Source organism: Somniosus microcephalus, chromosome 12, assembly GCF_052327205.1.
Source record: "Somniosus microcephalus isolate GS21.2 chromosome 12, FLI_Smic_1.0, whole genome shotgun sequence".
Taxonomy (NCBI): Eukaryota; Metazoa; Chordata; class Chondrichthyes; order Squaliformes; family Somniosidae; genus Somniosus; species Somniosus microcephalus.
The window spans coordinates 14556022-14583831 of record NC_140998.1 but is presented as its reverse complement, the minus strand read 5'-3'; positions in this window follow the sequence as shown (position 1 = coordinate 14583831).

Below are 27810 nucleotides of genomic sequence, written 5' to 3'. Positions count from 1 at the left end.
AATTCCCTCTTAAATATATTTAATGAGCTGGCATACACTGCCCTCTGTGGCAATGAGTTCCACAGGTTCACCACTCTCTGAGTGAAGAAATTCCCCCTCATCTCTGTCCTAAATGGTTTAGCCCTTATCCTTAAATTATGTCCTCTAGTTCTGTTCTCACCCGCCAAGGGAAACATTCCTTCTGCATCCAGTCTGTCTAGACCTGTCAGAATTTTATACACTTCTATGAGGTCCCCTCTCAATCTTCTAAACTCCAGTGTGTACATCCCTAAACTACATAGTCTCTCCTCATAGGTCATTCCCGCCATTCCTGGTATCAGCCTGGTGAATCGCCGCTGCACCCCCTCCATGGCAAGAACATCCTTCCTCAGATGAGGCGACCAAAACTGTACACAGTACTCGAGGTGTGGTCTCACCAGTGCCCTGTACAGCTGCAGCAAGGTATCCCTGTTCCTGTATTCTAACCCTTTTGCTATGAAGGCCAGCATACCGTTTGCCTTCTTGACCGCCTGTTGCACCTGCATGCTCGCCTTCAGTGACTGGTGTACAAGAACACCCAGGTCTCTCTGTACTTCCCCCTCTCCCAATCTATTGCCATTTAAATAATAATTTGCCCTCCCGTTCCTGCACCCAAGGTGGATAACTTCGCACTTGTCCACATTATAGTGCATCTGCCATTTATCCGCCCAATCGCCCAGTCTGTCCAAATCGCTCTGGAGCTTCCTGGTCTCTTCCTCTGAGCCCACCCCCCCTCCTAGTTTAGTGTCGTCTGCAAATTTGGAAATGCTGCATCCGACTCCCTGATCCAGGTCATTAATGTAAATTGTGAACAGCTGGGGGCCCAGGACAGATCCCTGTGGTACCCCACTTGTTACTGCCTGCCATTCAGAAAATGAGCCGTTTATTCCAACTCTCTGTTTTCTATCTGACAGCCAGTTCCCTATCCACGCCAAAACTTTCCCCTTTATCCCATGAGCCTCAATTTTCCATGCTAATCTTTTATGTGGGACCTTATCGAAGGCCTTTTGGAAGTCCAGGTACACCACATCTACTGGCTCTCCCCCATCTATTCTACCAGTTACTCCCTCAAAAAATTCCAATAGATTAGTCAAGCACGATTTACCCTTTGTAAATCCATGTTGACTCTGTCCTATCCTGTCCCCATTTGCTAAGTGCTCCGCTATTTCATCCTTAATGATGGACTCCAGCATTTTGCCCACAACTGATGTAAGGCTTACAGGTCTGTAATTACCTGCTTTTTCCCTACCCCCCTTTTTGAATAGTGGGGTAACGTTAGCTACCCTCCAATCCATCGGCACTGTTCCCGAGTCTAATGAATTCTGAAAAATCATCCTTAGTGCATCCGCTATCTCTAGGGCCACCTCCTTCAGTACCCTAGGATGCATGTTATCAGGCCCAAATCATTAAAAAATGCAAAGAAACCTACCTGGAACATTGGAACAAAATAACCGAAAGCCAAAGCAGATTAGAATGTTACCGGGCCCTAAAAAGAGAATATAAACTGGCAGACTACCTCACGACCATCAGAGACACAAAACAGAGACAGACCCTCACCAGGTACAGACTAAGCGACCACCAACTGGAAATTGAAAAAGGCAGATACAAGAAATCCTGGCAGCCTAGAGAGAATAGAATATGCGATCAATGTCTGGCTGGCGAGGTTGAAACAGAAATGCATTTCCTCCTAAAATGCGAAAAATTCAACACATCAAGAAACATATTATTCAACAAGCTAAGCCAAACAACCCCAGATTTCAAGGAATTGGATGATCTGTCAAAATTGAGATTAGTCCTAGGAGAAGGAGACAGACCATACCTTGGGGCTAAATATGTAACAACATGTCACAACCTGAGGACTGCTTAAAAGTAAGACTGTTTAAAATTAATATTGAACGTACCAAATGAAGTAGAAAGACTGTTTAAAATTAATATTGTTTAAAAGTAATATTGTATATACCCAACAAATGTCAAATCGATTGACACCTACAGAATGTTGGAAAACTGTACCTTTTTGCTATGTAAGCTTTGGCAATATGGTTCTCTGTAAACTTTCATGCCAATAAAGCATTTGAACTGAACTGAACTGAACTGAGAATCAGTAACAGATGTGAGGGAGAGAGAGAGAATCAGTTACAGGTGTGAGGGAGAGAGAATCAGTTACAGGTGTGAGGGAGAGAGAGAGAATCAGTTACAGGTGTGAGGGAGGGAGAGAGAATCAGTTACAGGTATGAGGGAGAGAGAGAGAATCAGTTACAGGTGTGAGGGAGAGAGAGAGAATCAGTTACAGGTGTGAGGGAGAGAGAGAGAATCAGTTACAGGTGTGAGAGAGAGAGAATCAGTTACAGGTGTGAGGGAGAGAGAGAGAATCAGTTACAGGTGTGAGGGAGAGAGAGAATCAGTTACAGGTGTGAGGGAGAGAAAGAGAATCAGTTACAGGTGTGAGGGAGAGAGAGAGAATCAGTTATAGGTGTGAGGGAGAGAGAGAGAATCAGTTACAGGTGTGAGGGAGAGAGAGAGAATCATTTAAAGGTGTGAGGGAGAGAGAGAATCAGTTACAGGTGTGAGGGAGAGAGAGAGAATCAGTTACAGGTGTGAGGGTGAGAGAGAGAATCAGTTACAGGTGTGAGGGAGAGTGAGAATGAGTTACAGGTGTGAGGGAGAGAGAGAGAATCAGTTACAGGTGTGAGGGAGAGATAGAGAATCAGTTACAGGTGTGAGGGAGAGAGAGAGAATCAGTTACAGGTGTGAGGGAGAGAGAGAGAATCAGTTACAGGTGTGAGAGAGAGAGAGAATCAGTTACAGGTGTGAGGGTGAGAGAGAGAATCAGTTACAGGTGTGAGGGAGAGAGAGAGAATCAGTTACAGGTGAGAGGGAGAGAGAGAGAATCAGTTACAGGTGTGAGGGAGAGAGAGAGAATCAGTTACAGGTGCGAGGGAGAGAGAGAGAATCAGTTACAGGTGTGAGGGAGAGAGAGAGAATCAGTTACAGGTGTGAGGGAGAGAGAGGGAATCAGTTACAGGTGTGAGGGAGAGAGAGAGAATCAGTTACAGGTGTGAGGGAGAGAGAGAGAATCAGCTCCAGGTGTGGGGGAGAGAGAGAATCAGTTACAGGTGTGAGAGAGAGAGAGAGAATCAGTTACAGGTGTGAGGGAGACAGAGAGAATCAGTTACAGGTGTGAGGGAGAGAGAGAGAATCAGTAACAGGTGTGAGGGAGAGAGAGAGAATCAGTTACAGGTGTGAGGGAGAGAGAGAGAATCAGTTACAGGTGTGAGGGAGAGAGAGAGAATCAGTTACAGGTATGAGGGAGAGAGATTGAATCAGTTACAGGTGTGAGGGAGGGAGAGAGAATCAGTTACAGGTGTGAGGGAGAGAGAGAGAATCAGTTACAGGTGTGAGGGAGAGAGAGAGAATCAGTTACAGGTGTGAGGGAGAGAGAGAGAATCAGTTACAGGTGTGAGAGAGAGAGAATCAGTTACAGGTGTGAGGGAGAGAGAGAGAATCAGTTACAGGTGTGAGGGAGAGAGAGAATCAGTTACAGGTGTGAGGGAGAGAAAGAGAAGCAGTTACAGGTGTGAGGGAGAGAGAGAGAATCAATTATAGGTGTGAGGGAGAGAGAGAGAATCAGTTACAGGTGTGAGGGAGAGAGAGAGAATCATTTAAAGGTGTGAGGGAGAGAGAGAATCAGTTAAAGGTGTGAGGGAGAGAGAGCGAATCAGTTACAGGTGCGAGGGTGAGAGAGAGAATCAGTTACAGGTGTGAGGGAGAGAGAGAATCAGTTACAGGTGTGAGGGAGAGAGAGAGAATCAGTTACAGGTGTGAGGGAGAGACAGAGAATCAGTTACAGGTGCGAGAGAGAGAGAGAATGTACCATGAAATCATTGTGCCCTCAGTAAAGAACACTAAAACACGCAAGGGCAGGACCTCCGGGGGAATATTGGTGTGGTATAAGGGAGAACTGGACAAACACATCTCACCGGTAAAACAGGGAAAATCACACGTATGGCTAAAACTAGATAAAAATATAGGAATAGCAAAAAAAGATGTTTACTTATGTGCGATCTACATACCTCCAATAGAATCGCCATATTTCGAAGAGGAGTTATTTGATACTCTCCACATGGAAATCATCCATTTCCAGGCCCAAGGAAAGGTGATAATATGTGGGGACCTAAATGCAAGGACCGGTTGTGAACCTGACTTCAAAGACCCACAGGGAAACAACCATGTGTTTGGCCAGACCCCTTTAGATGTCACACCAGCCATCGCAAATCAGAACAACCTTGATCGTGAAATAAATAAAAGCGGTAGGGAGGTAGTGCAACTCTGCCGAGCCTTAGGCCTGTACATAGTTAACGGTAGGTTCAGAGGGGACTCCCTAGGGAGACTCACATACTCCTCAACTCTTGGGTCTAGTGTGGTCGACTATACAATCACTGACCTGGACCCCTGCGATATCAACTCATTCACTGTCAGGCAGCAATCCCCCCTCTCAGACCATAACCAAATAAATATGTACCTTAAACTTTCTGCCCAAACTACAGACACAAAAAAGGAACCCAGTAAGCTCCATAAAATAAACCAGACATACAGATGGGCCCCAGACAGTGGAGAAAAATTCATCACAGCACTAAAGTCACCTGATCTCACAAGTAAAATATCAAAATTTAAAGAAAACCCATACGAGATCACCAGAGATGGTGTAAACATGGCCATAGAGGATATAAATATGATCTTCCATGAGGCAGCTGTAAAAGCCGACCTTGTGAAACAGAAGAGGAAGCGTCACAAAAGACAAAATAAAAATAAGAAATGGTTTGACCACGAATGCAAAAATGCCAGAAAAGACCTGAGAAAAATATCAAACCAAAAGCATCACCAACCAAACAATCCGGACCTACGTACTAGATACAATGAAAACCTCAAAAGATATAAACACACCATTAGGAACAAAACACAAAACTATACCCACAAAATACTCGAAGAAATTGAAAACTCCACCAATCCAAAACAATTCTGGGAAATGTGGAATAACCTGAGTACAACACAATTGCAAGCATTACCAATCCAAGATGGAGACATCTGGAGAACACATTTTGAAAACCTCTACAAAGACATCCCAATAAACGAAACAAACCCAAGTCAACATCAGGTCACAGAAAAACATCACACATTAGAAGCAACAATTAAAGACAACCAAAACCCTCTAGACTCCCCAATCACATGGAAAGAACTGGCCACAAAAACAAAATCTCTCCACCTAAAGAAAGCCTGTGGCCCAGACAACATCAAAAATGAAATGCTCAAGTTCAGCAATATGGAGATGCAGGGTGCGATACTCAAACGATTCAACATCATATTACGCTCAGGCTGTTTTCCCGATATCTGGTGCCAAGGACTAATCTCCCCCATATATAAAAGTGGAAACAAATCAGACCCAAATAACTACCGCGGCATCTGTGTCAACAGTTGTCTAGGGAAGTTATTCTGCAGTATTCTAAATAGTAGATTACTTGATTTTCTTAACAAACATAATATCCTCAGAAAAAACCAAATAGGCTTTCTTCCAAAACACCGCACAGCCGACCATATCTATACCCTTCACACCCTCATTGGAAAACATATACACCAAACAAAAAATGGGAAAATATTCGCCTGTTTCATCGACTTCAAGAAAGCCTTTGACTCTATATGGCACGAAGGGCTCTATTATAAACTTCATCAGTGTGGAATAGGGGGCAAAGTCTATGACCTTATTAAATCAATGTATCTGAAAAACATATGCGGGGTCAAAATTGGAGACAAACGCACCGATTTCTTCACCCAGAGAAGAGGCGTCCGGCAGGGCTGCAATTTGAGCCCGACCCTGTTCAACATATACATAAATGAATTAGCAGACATGCTGGAGCAAAGCGAGTCACCAGGTCTCCGTCTCCTGGATGGAGAAGTGAAATCCCTGTTCTATGCGGACGACCTGGTTCTGCTGTCTCCCACAGAACAGGGATTACAGCAACAACTAGACCTACTCGACAAATACTGCCAAAATTGGGCTCTAACAGTAAATCTAAAGAAAACCAACATCATGATTTTTCAAAAAAGGCCCAGATGTCAGGAAAACAAATACCAGTTTACCCTCAGTGATACCACTATAGGACACACTATGAGCTACACCTACCTTGGTCTAACTATTACAGCATCAGGGAGCTTCAGCATAGCAGTGAATGCACTAAAAGAAAAAGCCCGAAGAGCCCTATATGCAATAAAAAGAAAATTCTACAACATCCAAATCCCAATCAAAATCTGGCTCAAAATATTTGACAGCATAATCCTGCCCATTGCACTGTACGGTAGTGAAGTATGGGGCCCGCTAAATCACCAAAGCTACACTAAATGGGAAAAACACACAATAGAAGCCCTACATGCAGAATTCTGCCGAAGCATCCTTCGCACCCAAAGAAAAACGCCAACAAATGCATGCAGAGCCGAACTAGGCAGATACCCACTGATAATAAACATCCAAAAACGAGCACTAAACTTCCTAAATCACCTCAAATCCAGCTCCCCAGACACCCTTCATTTCAAAGCCTTTCAGACCCAAGAGCTAAACCCAGAAAAGAGTCCCCTGAGTCAGCTGCTACTGAAACTAAGTACTCAGCCGGACCCTGACCAGCCCCAGACCAACACAGCCGTCCAAACACCAATCCGAGTGAACCAAATCATTAAAAAATGCAAAGAAACCTACCTGGAACATTGGAACAAAATAACCGAAAGCCAAAGCAGATTAGAATGTTACCGGGCCCTAAAAAGAGAATATAAACTGGCAGACTACCTCACGACCATCAGAGACACAAAACAGAGACAGACCCTCACCAGGTACAGACTAAGCGACCACCAACTGGAAATTGAAAAAGGCAGATACAAGAAATCCTGGCAGCCTAGAGAGAATAGAATATGCGATCAATGTCTGGCTGGCGAGGTTGAAACAGAAATGCATTTCCTCCTAAAATGCGAAAAATTCAACACATCAAGAAACATATTATTCAACAAGCTAAGCCAAACAACCCCAGATTTCAAGGAATTGGATGATCTGTCAAAATTGAGATTAGTCCTAGGAGAAGGAGACAGACCATACCTTGGGGCCAAATATGTAACAACATGTCACAACCTGAGGACTGTTTAAAATTAAGACTGTTTAAAATTAATATTGAACGTACCAAATGAAGTACAAAGACTGTTTAAAATTAATATTGTTTAAAAGTAATATTGTATGTACCCAACAAATGTCAAATCGATTGACACCGACAGAATGTTAGAAAACTGTACCTTTTTGCAATGTAAGCTTTGGCAACATGGTTCTCTGTAAACTTTCATGCCAATAAAGCATTTGAATTGAATTGAATTGAAATTGAGAATCAGTTACAGGTGTGAGGGAGAGAGAGAGAATCAGTTACAGGTGTGAGGGAGAGAGAGAATCAGTTACAGGTGTGAGGGAGAGAGAGAGAATCAGTTACAGGTGTGAGGGAGAGAGAGAGAATCAGTTATAGGTGTGAGGGAGAGAGAGAGAATCAGATACAGGTGTGAGGGAGAGAGAGAGAATCTGTTACAGGTGTGAGGGAGAGAAAGAGAATCAGTTACAGGTGTGAGGGAGAGAGAGAGAATCAGTTATAGGTGTGAGGGAGAGAGAGAGAATCAGTTACAGGTGTGAGAGAGAGAGAGAGAATCAGTTACAGGTGTGAGGGAGAGAGAGAGAATCAGTTACAGGTTTGAGGGAGAGAGAGAGAATCAGTTACAGGTGTGAGGGAGAGAGAGAGAGAATCAGTTACGGGTGTGAGGGAGAGAGAGAGAATCAGTTACAGGTGTGAGAGAGAGAGAGAGAATCAGTTACAGGTGTGAGGGAGAGAGAGAGAATCAGTTACAGGTGTGAGGGAGAGAGAGAGAATCAGCTACAGGTGTGAGAGAGAGAGAGAATCAGTTACAGGTTTGAGGGAGAGAGAGAGAATCACCAAAGCTACACTAAATGGGAAAAACATACAATAGAAGCCCTACATGCAGAATTCTGCCGAAGCATCCTTCGCACCCAAAGAAAAACGCCAACAAATGCATGCAGAGCCGAACTAGGCAGATACCCACTGATAATAAACATCCAAAAACGAGCACTAAACTTCCTAAATCACCTCAAATCTAGCTCCCCAGACACCCTTCATTTCAAAGCCTTTCAGACCCAAGAGCTAAACCCAGAAAAGAGTCCCCTGAGTCAGCTGCTACGGAAACTAAGTACTCAGCCGGACCCTGACCAGCCCCAGACCAACACAGCCGTCCAAACACCAATCCGAGTGAACCAAATCATTAAAAAATGCAAAGAAACCTACCTGGAACATTGGAACCAAATAACCGAAACCCAAAGCAGATTAGAATGTTACCGGGCCCTAAAAAGAGAATATAAACTGGCAGACTACCTCACGACCATCAGAGACACAAAACAGAGACAGACCCTCACCAGGTACAGACTAAGCGACCACCAACTGGAAATTGAAAAAGGCAGATACAAGAAATCCTGGCAGCCTAGAGAGAATAGAATATGCGATCAATGTCTGGCTGGCGAGGTTGAAACAGAAATGCATTTCCTCCTAAAATGCGAAAAATTCAACACATCAAGAAACATATTATTCAACAAGCTAAGCCAAACAACCCCAGATTTCAAGGAATTGGATGATCTGTCAAAATTGAGATTAGTCCTAGGAGAAGGAGACAGACCATACCTTGGGGCCAAATATGTAACGGACTGTTTAAAATTAAGACTGTTTAAAATTAATATTGAACGTACCAAATGAAGTACAAAGACTGTTTAAAATTAATATTGTTTAAAAGTAATATTGTATGTACCCAACAAATGTCAAATCGATTGACACCTACAGAATGTTGGAAAACTGTACCTTTTTGTTATGTAAGCTTTGGCAATATGGTTCTCTGTAAACTTTCATGCCAATAAAGCATTTTAATTGGAAATTGGAATTGGAGAATCAGTTACAGGTGTGAGGGAGAGAGAGAGAATCAGTTATAGGTGTGAGGGAGAGAGAGAATCAGTTACAGGTGTGAGGGAGAGAGAGAGAATCAGTTACAGGTGTGAGGGAGATGCACTAAAAGAAAAAGCCCAAAGAGCCCTATATGCAATAAAAAGAAAATTCTACAACATCCAAATCCCAATCAAAATCTGGCTCAAAATTTTTGACAGCATAATCCTGCCCATTGCACTGTACGGTAGTGAAGTATGGGGCCCGCTAAATCACCAAAGCTACACTAAATGGGAAAAACACACAATAGAAGCCCTACATGCAGAATTCTGCCGAAGCATCCTTCGCACCCAAAGAAAAACGCCAACAAATGCATGCAGAGCCGAACTAGGCAGATACCCACTGATAATAAACATCCAAAAACGAGCACTAAACTTCCTAAATCACCTCAAATCTAGCTCCCCAGACACCCTTCATTTCAAAGCCTTTCAGACCCAAGAGCTAAACCCAGAAAAGAGTCCCCTGAGTCAGCTGCTACTGAAACTAAGTACTCAGCCGGACCCTGACCAGCCCCAGACCAACACAGCCGTCCAAACACCAATCCGAGTGAACCAAATCATTAAAAAATGCAAAGAAACCTATCTGGAACATTGGAACAAAATAACCGAAAGCCAAAGCAGATTAGAATGTTACCGGGCCCTAAAAAGAGAATATAAACTGGCAGACTACCTCACGACCATCAGAGACACAAAACAGAGACAGACCCTCACCAGGTACAGACTAAGCGACCACCAACTGGAAATTGAAAAAGGCAGATACAAGAAATCCTGGCAGTCTAGAGAGAATAGAATATGCGATCAATGTCTGGCTGGCGAGGTTGAAACAGAAATGCATTTCCTCCTAAAATGCGAAAAATTCAACACATCAAGAAACATATTATTCAACAAGCTAAGCCAAACAACCTCAGATTTCAAGGAATTGGATGATCTGTCAAAATTGAGATTAGTCCTAGGAGAAGGAGACAGACCATACCTTGGGGCTAAATATGTAACAACATGTCACAACCTGAGGACTGTTTAAAAGTAAGACTGTTTAAAATTAATATTGAACGTACCAAATGAAGTAGAAAGACTGTTTAAAATTAATATTGTTTAAAAGTAATATTGTATATACCCAACAAATGTCAAATCGATTGACACCTACAGAATGTTGGAAAACTGTACCTTTTTGCTATGTAAGCTTTGGCAATATGGTTCTCTGTAAACTTTCATGCCAATAAAGCATTTGAACTGAACTGAACTGAACTGAAGTGAACTGAGAGAGAGAGAGAATCAGTTACGGTTGTGAGGGAGAGAGAGAGAATCAGTTACAGGTGTCAGGGAGAGAGAGAATCAGTTACAGGAGTGAGGGAGAGAGAGAGAAACACTTACAGGTGTGAGGGAGAGAGAGAGAATCAGTTACAGGTGTGAGAGAGAGAGAGAATCAGTTACAGGTGTGAGGGAGAGAGAGAGAATCAGTTACAGTTGTGAGGGAGAGAGAGAGAGAATCAGTTACAGGTGTGAGGGAGAGAGAGAATCAGTTACAGGTGTGAGGGAGAGAGAGAGAATCAGTTACAGGTGTGAGGGAGAGAGAGAGAATCAGTTACAGGTGTGAGGGAGAGAGAGAGAATCAGTTACAGGTGTGAGAGAGAGAGAGAATCAGTTACAGGTGTGAGGGTGAGAGAGAGAATCAGTTACGGGTGCGAGGGAGAGAGAGAGAATCAGTTACAGGTGAGAGGGAGAGAGAGAGAATCAGTTACAGGTGTGAGGGAGAGAGAGAGAATCAGTTACAGGTGCGAGGGAGAGAGAGAGAATCAGTTACAGGTGTGAGGGAGAGAGAGAGAATCAGTTACAGGTGTGAGGGAGAGAGAGAATCAGTTACAGGTGTGGGGGAGAGAGAGAATCAGTTACAGGTGTGAGAGAGAGAGAGAGAATCAGTTACAGGTGTGAGGGAGAGAGAGAGAATCAGTTACAGGTGTGAGGGAGAGAGAGAGAATCAGTTACAGGTGTGGGAGAGAGAGAGAATCAGTTACAGGTGTGAGAGAGAGAGAGAGAATCAGTTACAGGTGTGAGGGAGACAGAGAGAATCAGTTACAGGTGTGAGGGAGAGAGAGAGAATCAGTAACAGGTGTGAGGGAGAGAGAGCGAATCAGTTACAGGTGTGAGGGAGAGAGAGAGAATCAGTTACAGGTGTGAGGGAGAGAGAGAGAATCAGTTACAGGTATGAGGGAGAGAGATTGAATCAGTTACAGGTGTGAGGGAGGGAGAGAGAATCAGTTACAGGTGTGAGGGAGAGAGAGAGAATCAGTTACAGGTGTGAGGGAGAGAGAGAGAATCAGTTACAGGTGTGAGGGAGAGAGAGAGAATCAGTTACAGGTGTGAGAGAGAGAGAATCAGTTACAGGTGTGAGGGAGAGAGAGAGAATCAGTTACAGGTGTGAGGGAGAGAGAGAATCAGTTACAGGTGTGAGGGAGAGAAAGAGAATCAGTTACAGGTGTGAGGGAGAAAGATAGAATCAGTTATAGGTGTGAGGGAGAGAGAGAGAATCAGTTACAGGTGTGAGGGAGAGAGAGAGAATCATTTAAAGGTGTGAGGGAGAGAGAGAATCAGTTACAGGTGTCAGGGAGAGAGAGAGAATCAGTTACAGGTGTGAGGGTGAGAGAGAGAATCAGTTACAGGTGTGAGGGAGAGAGAGAATGAGTTACAGGTGTGAGGGAGAGAGAGAGAATCAGTTACAGGTGTGAGGGAGAGAGAGAGAATCAGTTACAGGTGTGAGGGAGAGAGAGAGAATCAGTTACAGGTGTGAGGGAGAGAGAGAGAATCAGTTACAGGTGTGAGAGAGAGAGAGAATCAGTTACAGGTGTGAGGGTGAGAGAGAGAATCAGTTACAGGTGTGAGGGAGAGAGAGAGAATCAGTTACAGGTGAGAGGGAGAGAGAGAGAATCAGTTACAGGTGTGAGGGAGAGAGAGAGAATCAGTTACAGGTGCGAGGGAGAGAGAGAGAATCAGTTACAGATGTGAGGGAGAGAGAGAGAATCAGTTACAGGTGTGAGGGAGAGAGAGGGGATCAGTTACAGGTGTGAGGGAGAGAGAGAGAATCAGTTACAGGTGTGAGGGAGAGAGAGAGAATCAGTTACAGGTGTGGGGGAGAGAGAGAATCAGTTAGTGGTGTGAGAGAGAGAGAGAGAATCAGTTACAGGTGTGAGGGAGACAGAGAGAATCAGTTACAGGTGTGAGGGAGAGAGAGAGAATCAGTAACAGGTGTGAGGGAGAGAGAGAGAATCAGTTACAGGTGTGAGGGAGAGAGAGAAAATCAGTTACAGGTGTGAGGGAGAGAGAGAGAATCAGTTACAGGTATGAGGGAGAGAGATTGAATCAGTTACAGGTGTGAGGGAGGGAGAGAGAATCAGTTACAGGTGTGAGGGAGAGAGAGAGAATCAGTTACAGGTGTGAGGGAGAAAGAGAGAATCAGTTACAGGTGTGAGGGAGAGAGAGAGAATCAGTTACAGGTGTGAGAGAGAGAGAATCAGTTACAGGTGTGAGGGAGAGAGAGAGAATCAGTTAGAGGTGTGAGGGAGAGAGAGAATCAGTTACAGGTGTGAGGGAGAGAAAGAGAATCAGTTACAGGTGTGAGGGAGAGAGAGAGAGAATCATTTAAAGGTGTGAGGGAGAGAGAGAATCAGTTACAGGTGTGAGTGAGAGAGAGCGAGTCAGTTACAGGTGCGAGGGTGAGAGAGAGAATCAGTTACAGGTGTGAGGGAGAGAGAGAATCAGTTACAGGTGTGACGGAGAGAGAGAGAATCAGTTACAGGTGTGAGGGAGAGAGAGAGAATCAGTTACAGGTGTGAGGGAGAGAGAGAGAATCAGTTACAGGTGTGAGGGAGAGACAGAGAATCAGTTACAGGTGCGAGAGAGAGAGAGAATCAGTTACAGGTGTGAGGGAGATAGAGAGAATCAGTTACAGGTGTGAGGGAGAGAGAGAATCAGTTATAGGTGTGAGGGAGAGAGAGAGAATCAGATACAGGTGTGAGGGAGAGAGAGAGAATCTGTTACAGGTGTGAGGGAGAGAAAGAGAATCAGTTACAGGTGTGAGGGAGAGAGAGAGAATCAGTTATAGGTGTGAGGGAGAGAGAGAGAATCAGTTACAGGTGTGAGAGAGAGAGAGAGAATCAGTTACAGGTGTGAGGGAGAGAGAGAGAATCAGTTACAGGTTTGAGGGAGAGAGAGAGAATCAGTTACAGGTGTGAGGGAGAGAGAGAGAGAATCACCTCAAATCTAGCTCCCCAGACACCCTTCATTTCAAAGCCTTTCAGACCCAAGAGCTAAACCCAGAAAAGAGTCCCCTGAGTCAGCTGCTACTGAAACTAAGTACCCAGCCGGACCCTGACCAGCCCCAGACCAACACAGCCGTCCAAACACCAATCCGAGTGAACCAAATCATTAAAAAATGCAAAGAAACCTACCTGGAACATTGGAACAAAATAACCGAAAGCCAAAGCAGATTAGAATGTTACCGGGCCCTAAAAAGAGAATATAAACTGGCAGACTACCTCACGACCATCAGAGACACAAAACAGAGACAGACCCTCACCAGGTACAGACTAAGCGACCACCAACTGGAAATTGAAAAAGGCAGATACAAGAAATCCTGGCAGCCTAGAGAGAATAGAATATGCGATCAATGTCTGGCTGGCGAGGTTGAAACAGAAATGCATTTCCTCCTAAAATGCGAAAAATTCAACACATCAAGAAACATATTATTCAACAAGCTAAGCCAAACAACCCCAGATTTCAAGGAATTGGATGATTTGTCAAAATTGAGATTAGTCCTAGGAGAAGGAGACAGACCATACCTTGGGGCTAAATATGTAACAACATGTCACAACCTGAGGACTGTTTAAAAGTAAGACTGTTTAAAATTAATATTGAACGTACCAAATGAAGTAGAAAGACTGTTTAAAATTAATATTGTTTAAAAGTAATATTGTATATACCCAACAAATGTCAAATCGATTGACACCTACAGAATGTTGGAAAACTGTACCTTTTTGCTATGTAAGCTTTGGCAATATGGTTCTCTGTAAACTTTCATGCCAATAAAGCATTTGAACTGAACTGAACTGAACTGAGAGAGAATCAGTTACAGGTGTGAGGGAGAGAGAGAGAATCAGTTACAGGTGTGAGGGAGAGAGAGAGAATCAGCTACAGGTGTGAGAGAGAGAGAGAATCAGTTACAGGTTTGAGGGAGAGAGAGAGAATCAGTTACAGGTGTGAGGGAGAGAGAGAGAATCAGTTATAGGTGTGACAGAGAGAGAGAATCAGTTACAGGTGTGAGGGAGAGAGAGAGAATCAGTTACAGGTGTGAGGGAGAGAGAGAGAGAATCAGTTATAGGTGTGAGGGAGAGAGAGAGAATCAGTTACAGGTGTCAGGGAGAGAGAGAATCAGTTACAGGTGTGAGGGAGAGAGAGAGAAATACTTACAGGTGTGAGGGAGAGAGAGAGAATCAGTTACAGGTGTGAGAGAGAGAGAGAATCAGTTACAGGTGTGAGGGAGAGAGAGAGAATCAGTTACAGTTGTGAGGGAGAGAGAGAGAGAATCAGTTACAGGTGTGAGGGAGAGAGAGAATCAGTTACAGGTGTGAGGGAGAGAGAGAGAATCAGTTACAGGTGTGAGGGAGAGAGAGACAATCAGTTACAGGTGTGAGGGAGAGAGAGAGAATCAGTTACAGGTGCGAGGGAGAGAGAGAGAATCAGTTACAGGTGTGAGGGAGAGAGAGAGAATCAGTTACAGGCGTGAGGGAGAGAGAGGGAATCAGTTACAGGTGTGAGGGAGAGAGAGAGAATCAGTTACAGGTGTGAGGGAGAGAGAGAGAATCAGTTACAGGTGTGGGGCAGAGAGAGAATCAGTTACAGGTGTGAGAGAGAGAGAGAGAATCAGTTACAGGTGTGAGGGAGACAGAGAGAATCAGTTACAGGTGTGAGGGAGAGAGAGAGAATCAGTAACAGGTGTGAGGGAGAGAGAGAGAATCAGTTACAGGTGTGAGGGAGAGAGAGAGAATCAGTTACAGTTGTGAGGTAGAGAGAGAGAATCAGTTACAGGTATGAAGGAGAGAGATTGAATCAGTTACAGGTGTCAGGGAGAGAGAGAGAATCAGTTAGAGGTGTGAGGGAGAGAGAGAGTATCAGTTACAGGTGTGAGGGTGAGAGAGAGAACCAGTTAGAGTTGTGAGGGAGAGAGAGAATCAGTTACAGGTGTGAGGGAGAGAGAGAGAATCAGTTAGAGGTGTGAGGGAGAGAGAGAGAATCAGTTACAGGTGTGAGAGAGAGAGAGAGAATCAGTTACAGGTGTGAGGGAGAGAGAGAGAATCAGTTACAGGTGTGAGGGAGAGTGAGAGAATCAGTTACAGGTGTGAGAGAGAGAGAGAGAATCAGTTACAGGTGTGACGGAGAGAGAGAGAAGCAGTTACAGGTGTGAGAGAGAGAGAGAGAATCAGTTGCAGGTGTGAGGGAGAGAGAGAGAATCATTTAGAGGTGTGAGGGAGAGAGAGAGAATCAGTTACAGGATGTGAGAGAGAGAGAGAATCAGTTACAGGTGTGAGGGAGAGAGAGAGAATCAGTTACAGGTATGAGGGAGAGAGATTGAATCAGTTACAGGTGTGAGGGAGGGAGAGAGAATCAGTTACAGGTGTGAGGGAGAGAGAGAGAATCAGTTACAGGTGTGAGGGAGAGAGAGAGAATCAGTTACACTTGTGAGGGAGAGAGAGAGAATCAGTTACAGGTGTGAGAGAGAGAGAATCAGTTACAGGTGTGAGGGAGAGAGAGAGAATCAGTTAGAGGTGTGAGGGAGAGAGAGAATCAGTTACAGGTGTGAGGGAGAGAAAGAGAATCAGTTACAGGTGTGAGGGAGAGAGAGAGAATCAGTTATAGGTGTGAGGGAGAGAGAGAGAATCAGTTACAGGTGTGAGGGAGAGAGAGAGAATCATTTAAAGGTGTGAGGGAGAGAGAGAATCAGTTACAGGTGTGAGTGAGAGAGAGCGAGTCAGTTACAGGTGCGAGGGTGAGAGAGAGAATCAGTTACAGGTGTGAGGGAGAGAGAGAATCAGTTACAGGTGTGACGGAGAGAGAGAGAATCAGTTACAGGTGTGAGGGAGAGAGAGAGAATCAGTTACAGGTGTGAGGGAGAGAGAGAGAATCAGTTACAGGTGTGAGGGAGAGACAGAGAATCAGTTACAGGTGCGAGAGAGGGAGAGAATCAGTTACAGGTGTGAGGGAGATAGAGAGAATCAGTTACAGGTGTGAGGGAGAGAGAGAATCAGTTATAGGTGTGAGGGAGAGAGAGAGAATCAGATACAGGTGTGAGGGAGAGAGAGAGAATCTGTTACAGGTGTGAGGGAGAGAAAGAGAATCAGTTACAGGTGTGAGGGAGAGAGAGAGAATCAGTTATAGGTGTGAGGGAGAGAGAGAGAATCAGTTACAGGTGTGAGAGAGAGAGAGAGAATCAGTTACAGGTGTGAGGGAGAGAGAGAGAATCAGTTACAGGTTTGAGGGAGAGAGAGAGAATCAGTTACAGGTGTGAGGGAGAGAGAGAGAGAATCACCTCAAATCTAGCTCCCCAGACACCCTTCATTTCAAAGCCTTTCAGACCCAAGAGCTAAACCCAGAAAAGAGTCCCCTGAGTCAGCTGCTACTGAAACTAAGTACCCAGCCGGACCCTGACCAGCCCCAGACCAACACAGCCGTCCAAACACCAATCCGAGTGAACCAAATCATTAAAAAATGCAAAGAAACCTACCTGGAACATTGGAACAAAATAACCGAAAGCCAAAGCAGATTAGAATGTTACCGGGCCCTAAAAAGAGAATATAAACTGGCAGACTACCTCACGACCATCAGAGACACAAAACAGAGACAGACCCTCACCAGGTACAGACTAAGCGACCACCAACTGGAAATTGAAAAAGGCAGATACAAGAAATCCTGGCAGCCTAGAGAGAATAGAATATGCGATCAATGTCTGGCTGGCGAGGTTGAAACAGAAATGCATTTCCTCCTAAAATGCGAAAAATTCAACACATCAAGAAACATATTATTCAACAAGCTAAGCCAAACAACCCCAGATTTCAAGGAATTGGATGATCTGTCAAAATTGAGATTAGTCCTAGGAGAAGGAGACAGACCATACCTTGGGGCTAAATATGTAACAACATGTCACAACCTGAGGACTGTTTAAAAGTAAGACTGTTTAAAATTAATATTGAACGTACCAAATGAAGTAGAAAGACTGTTTAAAATTAATATTGTTTAAAAGTAATATTGTATATACCCAACAAATGTCAAATCGATTGACACCTACAGAATGTTGGAAAACTGTACCTTTTTGCTATGTAAGCTTTGGCAATATGGTTCTCTGTAAACTTTCATGCCAATAAAGCATTTGAACTGGAACTGGAACTGGTATCAGTTACAGGTGTGAGGGAGAGAGAGAGAATCAGTTACAGGTGTGAGGGAGAGAGAGAGAATCAGTTACAGGTGTGAGGGAGAGAGAGAGAGAATCTAACTATTCTAAATAGTCTAACTATTACAGCATCAGGGAGCTTCAGCATAGCAGTGAATGCACTAAAAGAAAAAGCCCGAAGAGCCCTATATGCAATAAAAAGAAAATTCTACAACATCCAAATCCCAATCAAAATCTGGCTCAAAATTTTTGACAGCATAATCCTGCCCATTGCACTGTACGGTAGTGAAGTATGGGGCCCGCTAAATCACCAAAGCTACACTAAATGGGAAAAACACTCAATAGAAGCTCTACATGCAGAATTCTGCCGAAGCATCCTTCGCACCCAAAGAAAAACGCCAACAAATGCATGCAGAGCCGAACTAGGCAGATACCCACTGATAATAAACATCCAAAAACGAGCACTAAACTTCCTAAATCACCTCAAATCTAGCTCCCCAGACACCCTTCATTTCAAAGCCTTTCAGACCCAAGAGCTAAACCCAGAAAAGAGTCCCCTGAGTCAGCTGCTACTGAAACTAAGTACTCGGCCGGACCCTGACCAGCCCCAGACCAACACAGCCGTCCAAACACCAATCCGAGTGAACCAAATCATTAAAAAATGCAAAGAAACCTACCTGGAACATTGGAACAAAATAACCGAAAGCCAAAGCAGATTAGAATGTTACCGGGCCCTAAAAAGAGAATATAAACTGGCAGACTACCTCACGACCATCAGAGACACAAAACAGAGACAGACCCTCACCAGGTACAGACTAAGCGACCACCAACTGGAAATTGAAAAAGGCAGATACAAGAAATCCTGGCAGCCTAGAGAGAATAGAATATGCGATCAATGTCTGGCTGGCGAGGTTGAAACAGAAATGCATTTCCTCCTAAAATGAGAAAAATTCAACACATCAAGAAACATATTATTCAACAAGCTAAGCCAAACAACCCCAGATTTCAAGGAATTGGATGATCTGTCAAAATTGAGATTAGTCCTAGGAGAAGGAGACAGACCATACCTTGGGGCTAAATATGTAACAACATGTCACAACCTGAGGACTGTTTAAAAGTAAGACTGTTTAAAATTAATATTGAACGTACCAAATGAAGTAGAAAGACTGTTTAAAATTAATATTGTTTAAAAGTAATATTGTATATACCCAACAAATGTCAAATCGATTGACACCTACAGAATATTGGAAAACTGTACCTTTTTGCTATGTAAGCTTTGGCAATATGGTTCTCTGTAAACTTTCATGCCAATAAAGCATTTGAACTGAACTGAACTGAACTGAGAATCAGTTACGGGTGTGAGGGAGAGAGAGAGAATCAGTTACAGGTGTGAGAGAGAGAGAGAGAATCAGTTACAGGTGTGAGGGAGAGAGAGAGAATCAGTTACAGGTGTGAGGGAGAGAGAGAGAGAATCAGTTACAGGTGTGAGGGAGAGAGAGAGAATCAGTTACAGTTGTGTGAGAGAGAGAGAGAGAGAATCAGTTACAGGTGTGAGGGAGAGAGAGAATCAGTTACAGGTGGGAGGGAGAGAGAGAGAATCAGTTACAGGTGTGAGGGAGAGAGAGAGAATCAGTTACAGGTGTGAGGGAGAGAGAGAGAATCAGTTACAGGTGTGAGAGAGAGAGAGAGAATCAGTTACAGGTGTGAGGGAGAGAGAGAGAGAATCAGTTACAGGTGTGAGGGAGAGAGAGACAATCAATTACAGTTGTGAGGGAGAGAGAGAGAGAATCAGTTACAGGTGTGAGGGAGAGAGAGAATCAGTTACAGGTGTGAGGGAGAGAGAGAGAATCAGTTACAGGTGTGAGGGAGAGAGAGAGAATCAGTTACAGGTGTGAGGGAGAGAGAGAGAATCAGTTACAGGTGTGAGAGAGAGAGAGAATCAGTTACAGGTGTGAGGGAGAGAGAGAGAATCAGTTACAGGTGCGAGGGAGAGAGAGAGAATCAGTTACAGGTGAGAGGGAGAGAGAGAGAATCAGTTACAGGTGTGAGGGAGAGAGAGAGAATCAGTTACAGTTGCGAGGGAGAGAGAGAGAATCAGTTACAGGTGTGAGGGAGAGAGAGAGAATCAGTTACAGGTGTGAGGGAGAGAGAGGGAATCAGTTACAGGTGTGAGGGAGAGAGAGAGAATCAGTTACAGGTGTGAGGGAGAGAGAGAGAATCAGTTACAGGTGTGAGGGAGAGAGAGAATCAGTTACAGGTGTGAGAGAGAGAGAGCGAATCAGTTACAGGTGTGAGGGAGACAGAGAGAATCAGTTACATGTGTGAGGGAGAGAGAGAGAATCAGTAACAGGTGTGAGGGAGAGATAGAGAATCAGTTACAGGTGTGAGGGAGAGAGGGAGAATCAGTTACAGGTGTGAGGGAGAGGGAGAGAATCAGTTACAGGTATGAGGGAGAGAGAGAGAATCAGTTACAGGTGTGAGGGAGAGAGAGAGAATCAGTTACAGGTGTGAGGGAGAGAGAGAATCAGTTACAGGTGTGAGGGAGAGAAACAGAATCAGTTACAGGTGTGAGGGAGAGAGAGAGAATCAGTTAGAGGTGTGAGGGAGAGAGAGAGAATCAGTTACATGTGTGAGGGAGAGAGAGAGAATCATTTAAAGGTGTGAGGGAGAGAGAGAATCAGTTACAGGTGTGAGGGAGAGAGAGAGAATCAGTTACAGCTGTGAGGGTGAGAGAGAGAATCAGTTACAGGTGTGAGGGAGAGAGCGAATGAGTTACAGGTGTGAGGGAGAGAGAGAGAATCAGTTACAGGTGTGAGGGAGAGAGAGAGAATCAGTTACAGGTGTGAGGGAGAGAGAGAGAATCAGTTACAGGTGTGAGGGAGAGAGAGAGAATCAGTTACAGGTGTGAGAGAGAGAGAGAATAAGTTACAGGTGTGAGGGAGAGAGAGAGAATCAGTTACAGGTGTGAGGGAGAAAGAGAATCAGTTACAGGTGTGAGGGAGAGAGAGAGAATCAGTTACAGGCGTGAGGGAGAGAGAGAGAATCAGTTATAGGTGTGAGGGTGAGAGAGAGAATCAGATACAGGTGTGAGGGAGAGAGAGAGAATCAGTTACAGGTGTGAGGGAGAGAGAGAGAATCAGGAACAGGTGTGAGGGAGAGAGAGAGAATCAGTTACAGGTGTGAGGGTGTGAGAGAGAATCAGTTACAGGTGTGAGGGAGAGAGAGAATCAGTTAGAGGTGTCAGGGAGAGAGAGAGAATCAGTTAGAGGTGTGAGGGAGAGAGAGAGTATCAGTTACAGGTGTGAGGGTGAGAGAGAGAACCAGTTAGAGTTGTGAGGGAGAGAGAGAATCAGTTAGAGGTGTGAGGGAGAGAGAGAGAATCAGTTAGAGGTGTGAGGGAGAGAGAGAGAATCAGTTACAGGTGTGAGAGAGAGAGAGAGAATCAGTTACAGGTGTGAGGGAGAGAGAGAGAATCAGTTACAGGTGTGAGGGAGAGAGAGAGAATCAGTTACAGGTGTGAGAGAGAGAGAGAGAATCAGTTACAGGTGTGAGGGAGAGAGAGAATCAGTTACAGGTGTGAGGGAGAGAGAGAGAATCAGTTACAGGTGTGAGGAAGAGAGAGAGAATCAGTTACAGGTGTGAGGGAGAGAGAGAGAATCAGTTACAGGTGTGAGGGAGAGACAGAGAATCAGTTACAGGTGCGAGAGAGAGAGAGAATCAGTTACAGGTGTGAGGTGTGAGGGAGAGAGAGAGAATCAGTTACAGGCGTGAGGGAGAGAGAGAGAATCAGTTATAGGTGTGAGGGTGAGAGAGAGAATCAGATACAGGTGTAACAGTAAATCTAAAGAAAACCAACATCATGATTTTTCAAAAAAGGCCCAGATGTCAGGAAAACAAATACCAGTTTACCCTCAGTGATATCACTATAGGACACACTATGAGCTACACCTACCTTGGTCTAACTATTACAGCATCAGGGAGCTTCAGCATAGCAGTGAATGCACTAAAAGAAAAAGCCCGAAGAGCCCTATATGCAATAAAAAGAAAATTCTACAACATCCAAATCCCAATCAAAATCTGGCTCAAAATATTTGACAGCATAATCCTGCCCATTGCACTGTACGGTAGTGAAGTATGGGGCCCGCTAAATCACCAAAGCTACACTAAATGGGAAAAACACACAATAGAAGCCCTACATGCAGAATTCTGCCGAAGCATCCTTCGCACCCAAAGAAAAACGCCAACAAATGCATGCAGAGCCGAACTAGGCAGATACTCACTGATAATAAACATCCAAAAACGAGCACTAAACTTCCTAAATCACCTCAAATCTAGCTCCCCAGACACCCTTCATTTCAAAGCCTTTCAGACCCAAGAGCTAAACCCAGAAAAGAGTCCCCTGAGTCAGCTGCTACGGAAACTAAGTACTCAGCCGGACCCTGACCAGCCCCAGACCAACACAGCCGTCCAAACACCAATCCGAGTGAACCAAATCAATAAAAAATGCAAAGAAACCTACCTGGAACATTGGAACAAAATAACCGAAAGCCAAAGCAGATTAGAATGTTACCGGGCCCTAAAAAGAGAATATAAACTGGCAGACTACCTCACGACCATCAGAGACACAAAACAGAGACAGACCCTCACCAGGTACAGACTAAGCGACCACCAACTGGAAATTGAAAAAGGCAGATACAAGAAATCCTGGCAGCCTAGAGAGAATAGAATATGCGATCAATGTCTGGCTGGCGAGGTTGAAACAGAAATGCATTTCCTCCTAAAATGCGAAAAATTCAACACATCAAGAAACATATTATTCAACAAGCTAAGCCAAACAACCCCAGATTTCAAGGAATTGGATGATCTGTCAAAATTGAGATTAGTCCTAGGAGAAGGAGACAGACCATACCTTGGGGCTAAATATGTAACAACATGTCACAACCTGAGGACTGTTTAAAATTAAGACTGTTTAAAATTAATATTGAACGTACCAAATGAAGTACAAAGACTGTTTAAAATTAATATTGTTTAAAAGTAATATTGTATGTACCCAACAAATGTCAAATCGATTGACACCTACAGAATGTTGGAAAACTGTACCTTTTTCTATGTAAGCTTTGGCAATATGGTTCTCTGTAAACTTTCATGCCAATAAAGCATTTTAATTGGAATTGGAAAAAATTGGAATCAGTTACAGGTGTGAGGGAGAGAGAGAGAATCAGTTACAGGTGTGAGGGAGAGAGAGAGAATCGGACCCTGACCAGCCCCAGACCAACACAGCCGTCCAAACACCAATCCGAGTGAACCAAATCATTAAAAAATGCAAAGAAACCTACCTGGAACATTGGAACAAAATAACCGAAAGCCAAAGCAGATTAGAATGTTACCGGGCCCTAAAAAGAGAATATAAACTGGCAGACTACCTCACGACCATCAGAGACACAAAACAGAGACAGACCCTCACCAGGTACAGACTAAGCGACCACCAACTGGAAATTGAAAAAGGCAGATACAAGAAATCCTGGCAGCCTAGAGAGAATAGAATATGCGATCAATGTCTGGCTGGCGAGGTTGAAACAGAAATGCATTTCCTCCTAAAATGCGAAAAATTCAACACATCAAGAAACATATTATTCAACAAGCTAAGCCAAACAACCCCAGATTTCAAGGAATTGGATGATCTGTCAAAATTGAGATTAGTCCTAGGAGAAGGAGACAGACCATACCTTGAGGCTAAATATGTAACAACATGTCACAACCTGAGGACTGTTTAAAAGTAAGACTGTTTAAAATTAATATTGAACGTACCAAATGAAGTAGAAAGACTGTTTAAAATTAATATTGTTTAAAAGTAATATTGTATATACCCAACAAATGTCAAATCGATTGACACCTACAGAATGTTGGAAAACTGTACCTTTTTGCTATGTAAGCTTTGGCAATATGGTTCTCTGTAAACTTTCATGCCAATAAAGCATTTGAACTGAACTGAACTGAACTGAATCAGTTATAGGTGTGAGGGAGAGAGAGAGAATCAGATACAGGTGTGAGGGAGAGAGAGAGAATCTGTTACAGGTGTGAGGGAGAGAAAGAGAATCAGTTACAGGTGTGAGGGAGAGAGAGAGAATCAGTTATAGGTGTGAGGGAGAGAGAGAGAATCAGTTACAGGTGTGAGAGAGAGAGAGAGAATCAGTTACAGGTGTGAGGGAGAGAGAGAGAATCAGTTACAGGTTTGAGGGAGAGAGAGAGAATCAGTTACAGGTGTGAGGGAGAGAGAGAGAGAATCAGTTACGGGTGTGAGGGAGAGAGAGAGAATCAGTTACAGGTGTGAGAGAGAGAGAGAGAATCAGTTACAGGTGTGAGGGAGAGAGAGAGAATCAGTTACAGGTGTGAGGGAGAGAGAGTGAATCATCTACAGGTGTGAGAGAGAGAGAGAATCAGTTACAGGTTTGAGGGAGAGAGAGAGAATCAGTTACAGGTGTGAGGGAGAGAGAGAGAATCAGTTATAGGTGTGAGGGAGAGAGAGAATCAGTTACAGGTGTGAGGGAGAGAGAGAGAATCAGTTACAGGTGTGAGGGAGAGAGAGAGAGAATCAGTTATGGGTGTGAGGGAGAGAGAGAGAATCAGTTACAGGTGTCAGGGAGAGAGAGAATCAGTTACAGGTGTGAGGGAGAGAGAGAGAAACACTTACAGGTGTGAGGGAGAGAGAGAGAATCAGTTACAGGTGTGAGAGAGAGAGAGAATCAGTTACAGGTGTGAGGGAGAGAGAGAGAATCAGTTCCAGTTGTGAGGGAGAGAGAGAGAGAATCAGTTACAGGTGTGAGGGAGAGAGAGAATCAGTTACAGGTGTGAGGGAGAGAGAGAGAATCAGTTACAGGTGTGAGGGAGAGAGAGAGAATCAGTTACCGGTGTGAGGGAGAGAGAGAGAATCAGTTACAGGTGTGAGAGAGAGAGAGAATCAGTTACAGGTGTGAGGGTGAGAGAGAGAATCAGTTACAGGTGTGAGGGAGAGAGAGAGAATCAGTTACAGGTGAGAGGGAGAGAGAGAGAATCAGTTACAGGTGTGAGGGGGAGAGAGAGAATCAGTTACAGGTGCGAGGGAGAGAGAGAGAATCATTTACAGGTGTGAGGGAGAGAGAGAGAATCAGTTGCAGGTGTGAGGGAGAGAGAGAGAATCATTTAGAGGTGTGAGGGAGAGAGAGAGAATCAGTTACAGGATGTGAGAGAGAGAGAGAATCAGTTACAGGTGTGAGGGAGAGAGAGAGAATCAGTTACAGGTGTGAGGGAGAGAGAGAGAATCAGTTATAGGTGTGAGGGAGAGAGAGAATCAGTTACAGGTGTGAGGGAGAGAGAGAGAATCAGTTACAGGTGTGAGGGAGAGAGAGAGAGAATCAGTTACAGGTGTGAGGGAGAGAGAGAGAATCAGTTACAGGTGTGAGAGAGAGAGAATCAGTTACAGGTATGAGGGAGAGAGAGAGAATCAGTTACAGGTGTGAGGGAGAGAGAGATAATCAGTTACAGGTGTGAGGGACAGAGAGAGAATCAGTTACAGGTGTGAGAGAGAGAGAGAGAATCAGTTGCAGGTGTGTGGGAGAGAGAGAGAATCAGTTACAGGTGTGAGGGAGAGAGAGAGAATCAGTTACAGGTGTGAGGGAGAGAGAGAGAATCAGTTACAGGAGAGTGGGAGAGAGAGAATCAGTTACAGGTGTGAGGGAGAGAGAGAGAATCAGTTATAGGTGTGAGGGAGAGAGAGAGAATCAGTTACAGGTGTGAGAGAGAGAGAGAGAATCAGTTACAGGCGTGAGGGAGAGAGAGAGAGAATCAGTTACAGGTGTGAGGGAGAGAGAGAGAATCAGTTACAGGTGTGAGAGAGAAAGAGAATCAGTTACAGGTGTGAGGGAGAGAGAGAGAATCAGTTATAGGTGTGAGGGAGAGAGAGAGAATCAGTTACAGGTGTGAGAGAGAGAGAGAGTATCAGTTACAGGTGTGAGGGAGAGAGAGAGAATCAGTTACAGGTGTGAGGGAGAGAGAGAGAATCAGTTACAGGTGTGAGGGAGAGAGAGAGAGAATCTAACTATTCTAAATAGTCTAACTATTACAGCATCAGGGAGCTTCAGCATAGCAGTGAATGCACTAAAAGAAAAAGCCCGAAGAGCCCTATATGCAATAAAAAGAAAATTCTACAACATCCAAATCCCAATCAAAATCTGGCTCAAAATTTTTGACAGCATAATCCTGCCCATTGCACTGTACGGTAGTAAAGTATGGGGCCCGCTAAATCATCAAAGCTACACTAAATGGGAAAAACACACAATAGAAGCCCTACATGCAGAATTCTGCCGAAGCATCCTTCGCACCCAAAGAAAAACGCCAACAAATGCATGCAGAGCCGAACTAGGCAGATACCCACTGATAATAAACATCCAAAAACGAGCACTAAACTTCCTAAATCACCTCAAATCTAGCTCCCCAGACACCCTTCATTTCAAAGCCTTTCAGACCCAAGAGCTAAACCCAGAAAAGAGTCCCCTGAGTCAGCTGCTACTGAAACTAAGTACTCGGCCGGACCCTGACCAGCCCCAGACCAACACAGCCGTCCAAACACCAATCCGAGTGAACCAAATCATTAAAAAATGCAAAGAAACCTATCTGGAACATTGGAACAAAATAACCGAAAGCCAAAGCAGATTAGAATGTTACCGGGCCCTAAAAAGAGAATATAAACTGGCAGACTACCTCACGACCATCAGAGACACAAAACAGAGACAGACCCTCACCAGGTACAGACTAAGCGACCACCAACTGGAAATTGAAAAAGGCAGATACAAGAAATCCTGGCAGCCTAGAGAGAATAGAATATGCGATCAATGTCTGGCTGGCGAGGTTGAAACAGAAATGCATTTCCTCCTAAAATGCGAAAAATTCAACACATCAAGAAACATATTATTCAACAAGCTAAGCCAAACAACCCCAGATTTCAAGGAATTGGATGATCTGTCAAAATTGAGATTAGTCCTAGGAGAAGGAGACAGACCATACCTTGGGGCTAAATATGTAACAACATGTCACAACCTGAGGACTGTTTAAAAGTAAGACTGTTTAAAATTAATATTGAACATACCAAATGAAGTAGAAAGACTGTTTAAAATTAATATTGTTTAAAAGTAATATTGTATATACCCAACAAATGTCAAATCGATTGACACCTACAGAATGTTGGAAAACTGTACCTTTTTGCTATGTAAGCTTCGGCAATATGGTTCTCTGTAAACTTTCATGCCAATAAAGCATTTGAACTGAACTGAACTGAACTGAATCAGTTACAGGTGTGAGAGAGAGAGAGAATCAGTTACAGGTGTGAGGGAGAGAGAGAGAATCAGTTACAGGTGTGAGGGAGAGAGAGAGAATCAGTTACAGGTGTGAGGGAGAGAGAAAGAATCAGTTACAGGTGTGAGGGAGAGAGAGAGAATCAGTTACAGGTGTGAGGGAGGGAGAGAATCAGTTACAGGTGTGAGGGGGAGAGAAAGAATCAGTTACAGTTGTGAGGGAGAGAGAGAGAATCAGTTACAGGTGTGAGAGAGAGAGAGAGAATCAGTTACAGGTTTGAGGGAGAGAGAGAATCAGTTACAGGTGTGAGGGAGAGAGAGAGAATCAGTTACAGGTGTGAGGGAGAGAGAGAGAATCAGTTACAGGTGTGAGGGAGAGAGAGAGAATCAGTTACAGGTGTGAGGGGGAGAGAAAGAATCAGTTACAGTTGTGAGGGAGAGAGAGAGAATCAGTTACAGGTGTGAGAGAGAGAGAGAGAATCAGTTACAGGTTTGAGGGAGAGAGAGAATCAGTTACAGGTGTGAGGGAGAGAGAGAGAATCAGTTACAGGTGTGAGGGAGAGAGAGAATCAGTTACAGGTGTGAGGGAGAGAGAGAATCAGTTACAGGTGTGAGGGAGAGAGAGAATCAGTTACAGGTGTGAGGGAGAGAGAGAGAATCAGTTACATTTGTGAGGGAGAGAGAGAATCAGTTACAGGTGTGAGGGAGAGAGAGAGAATCAGTTACAGGTGTGAGGGAGAGAGAGAATCAGTTACAGGTGTGAGGGAGAGAGAGAATCAGTTACAGGTGTGAGGGAGAGAGAGAGAATCAGTTACAGGTGTGAGGGAGAGAGAGAATCAGTTACAGGTGTGAGGGAGACCTATGCACCCTACAGGAAGGCACGGCTTGGGCGGTGAGCAGGATGGCAGAAAAGGCCAGCAGGGAATTCCCCGAGGCGCGGATCGTGATCTCCACACTACTGC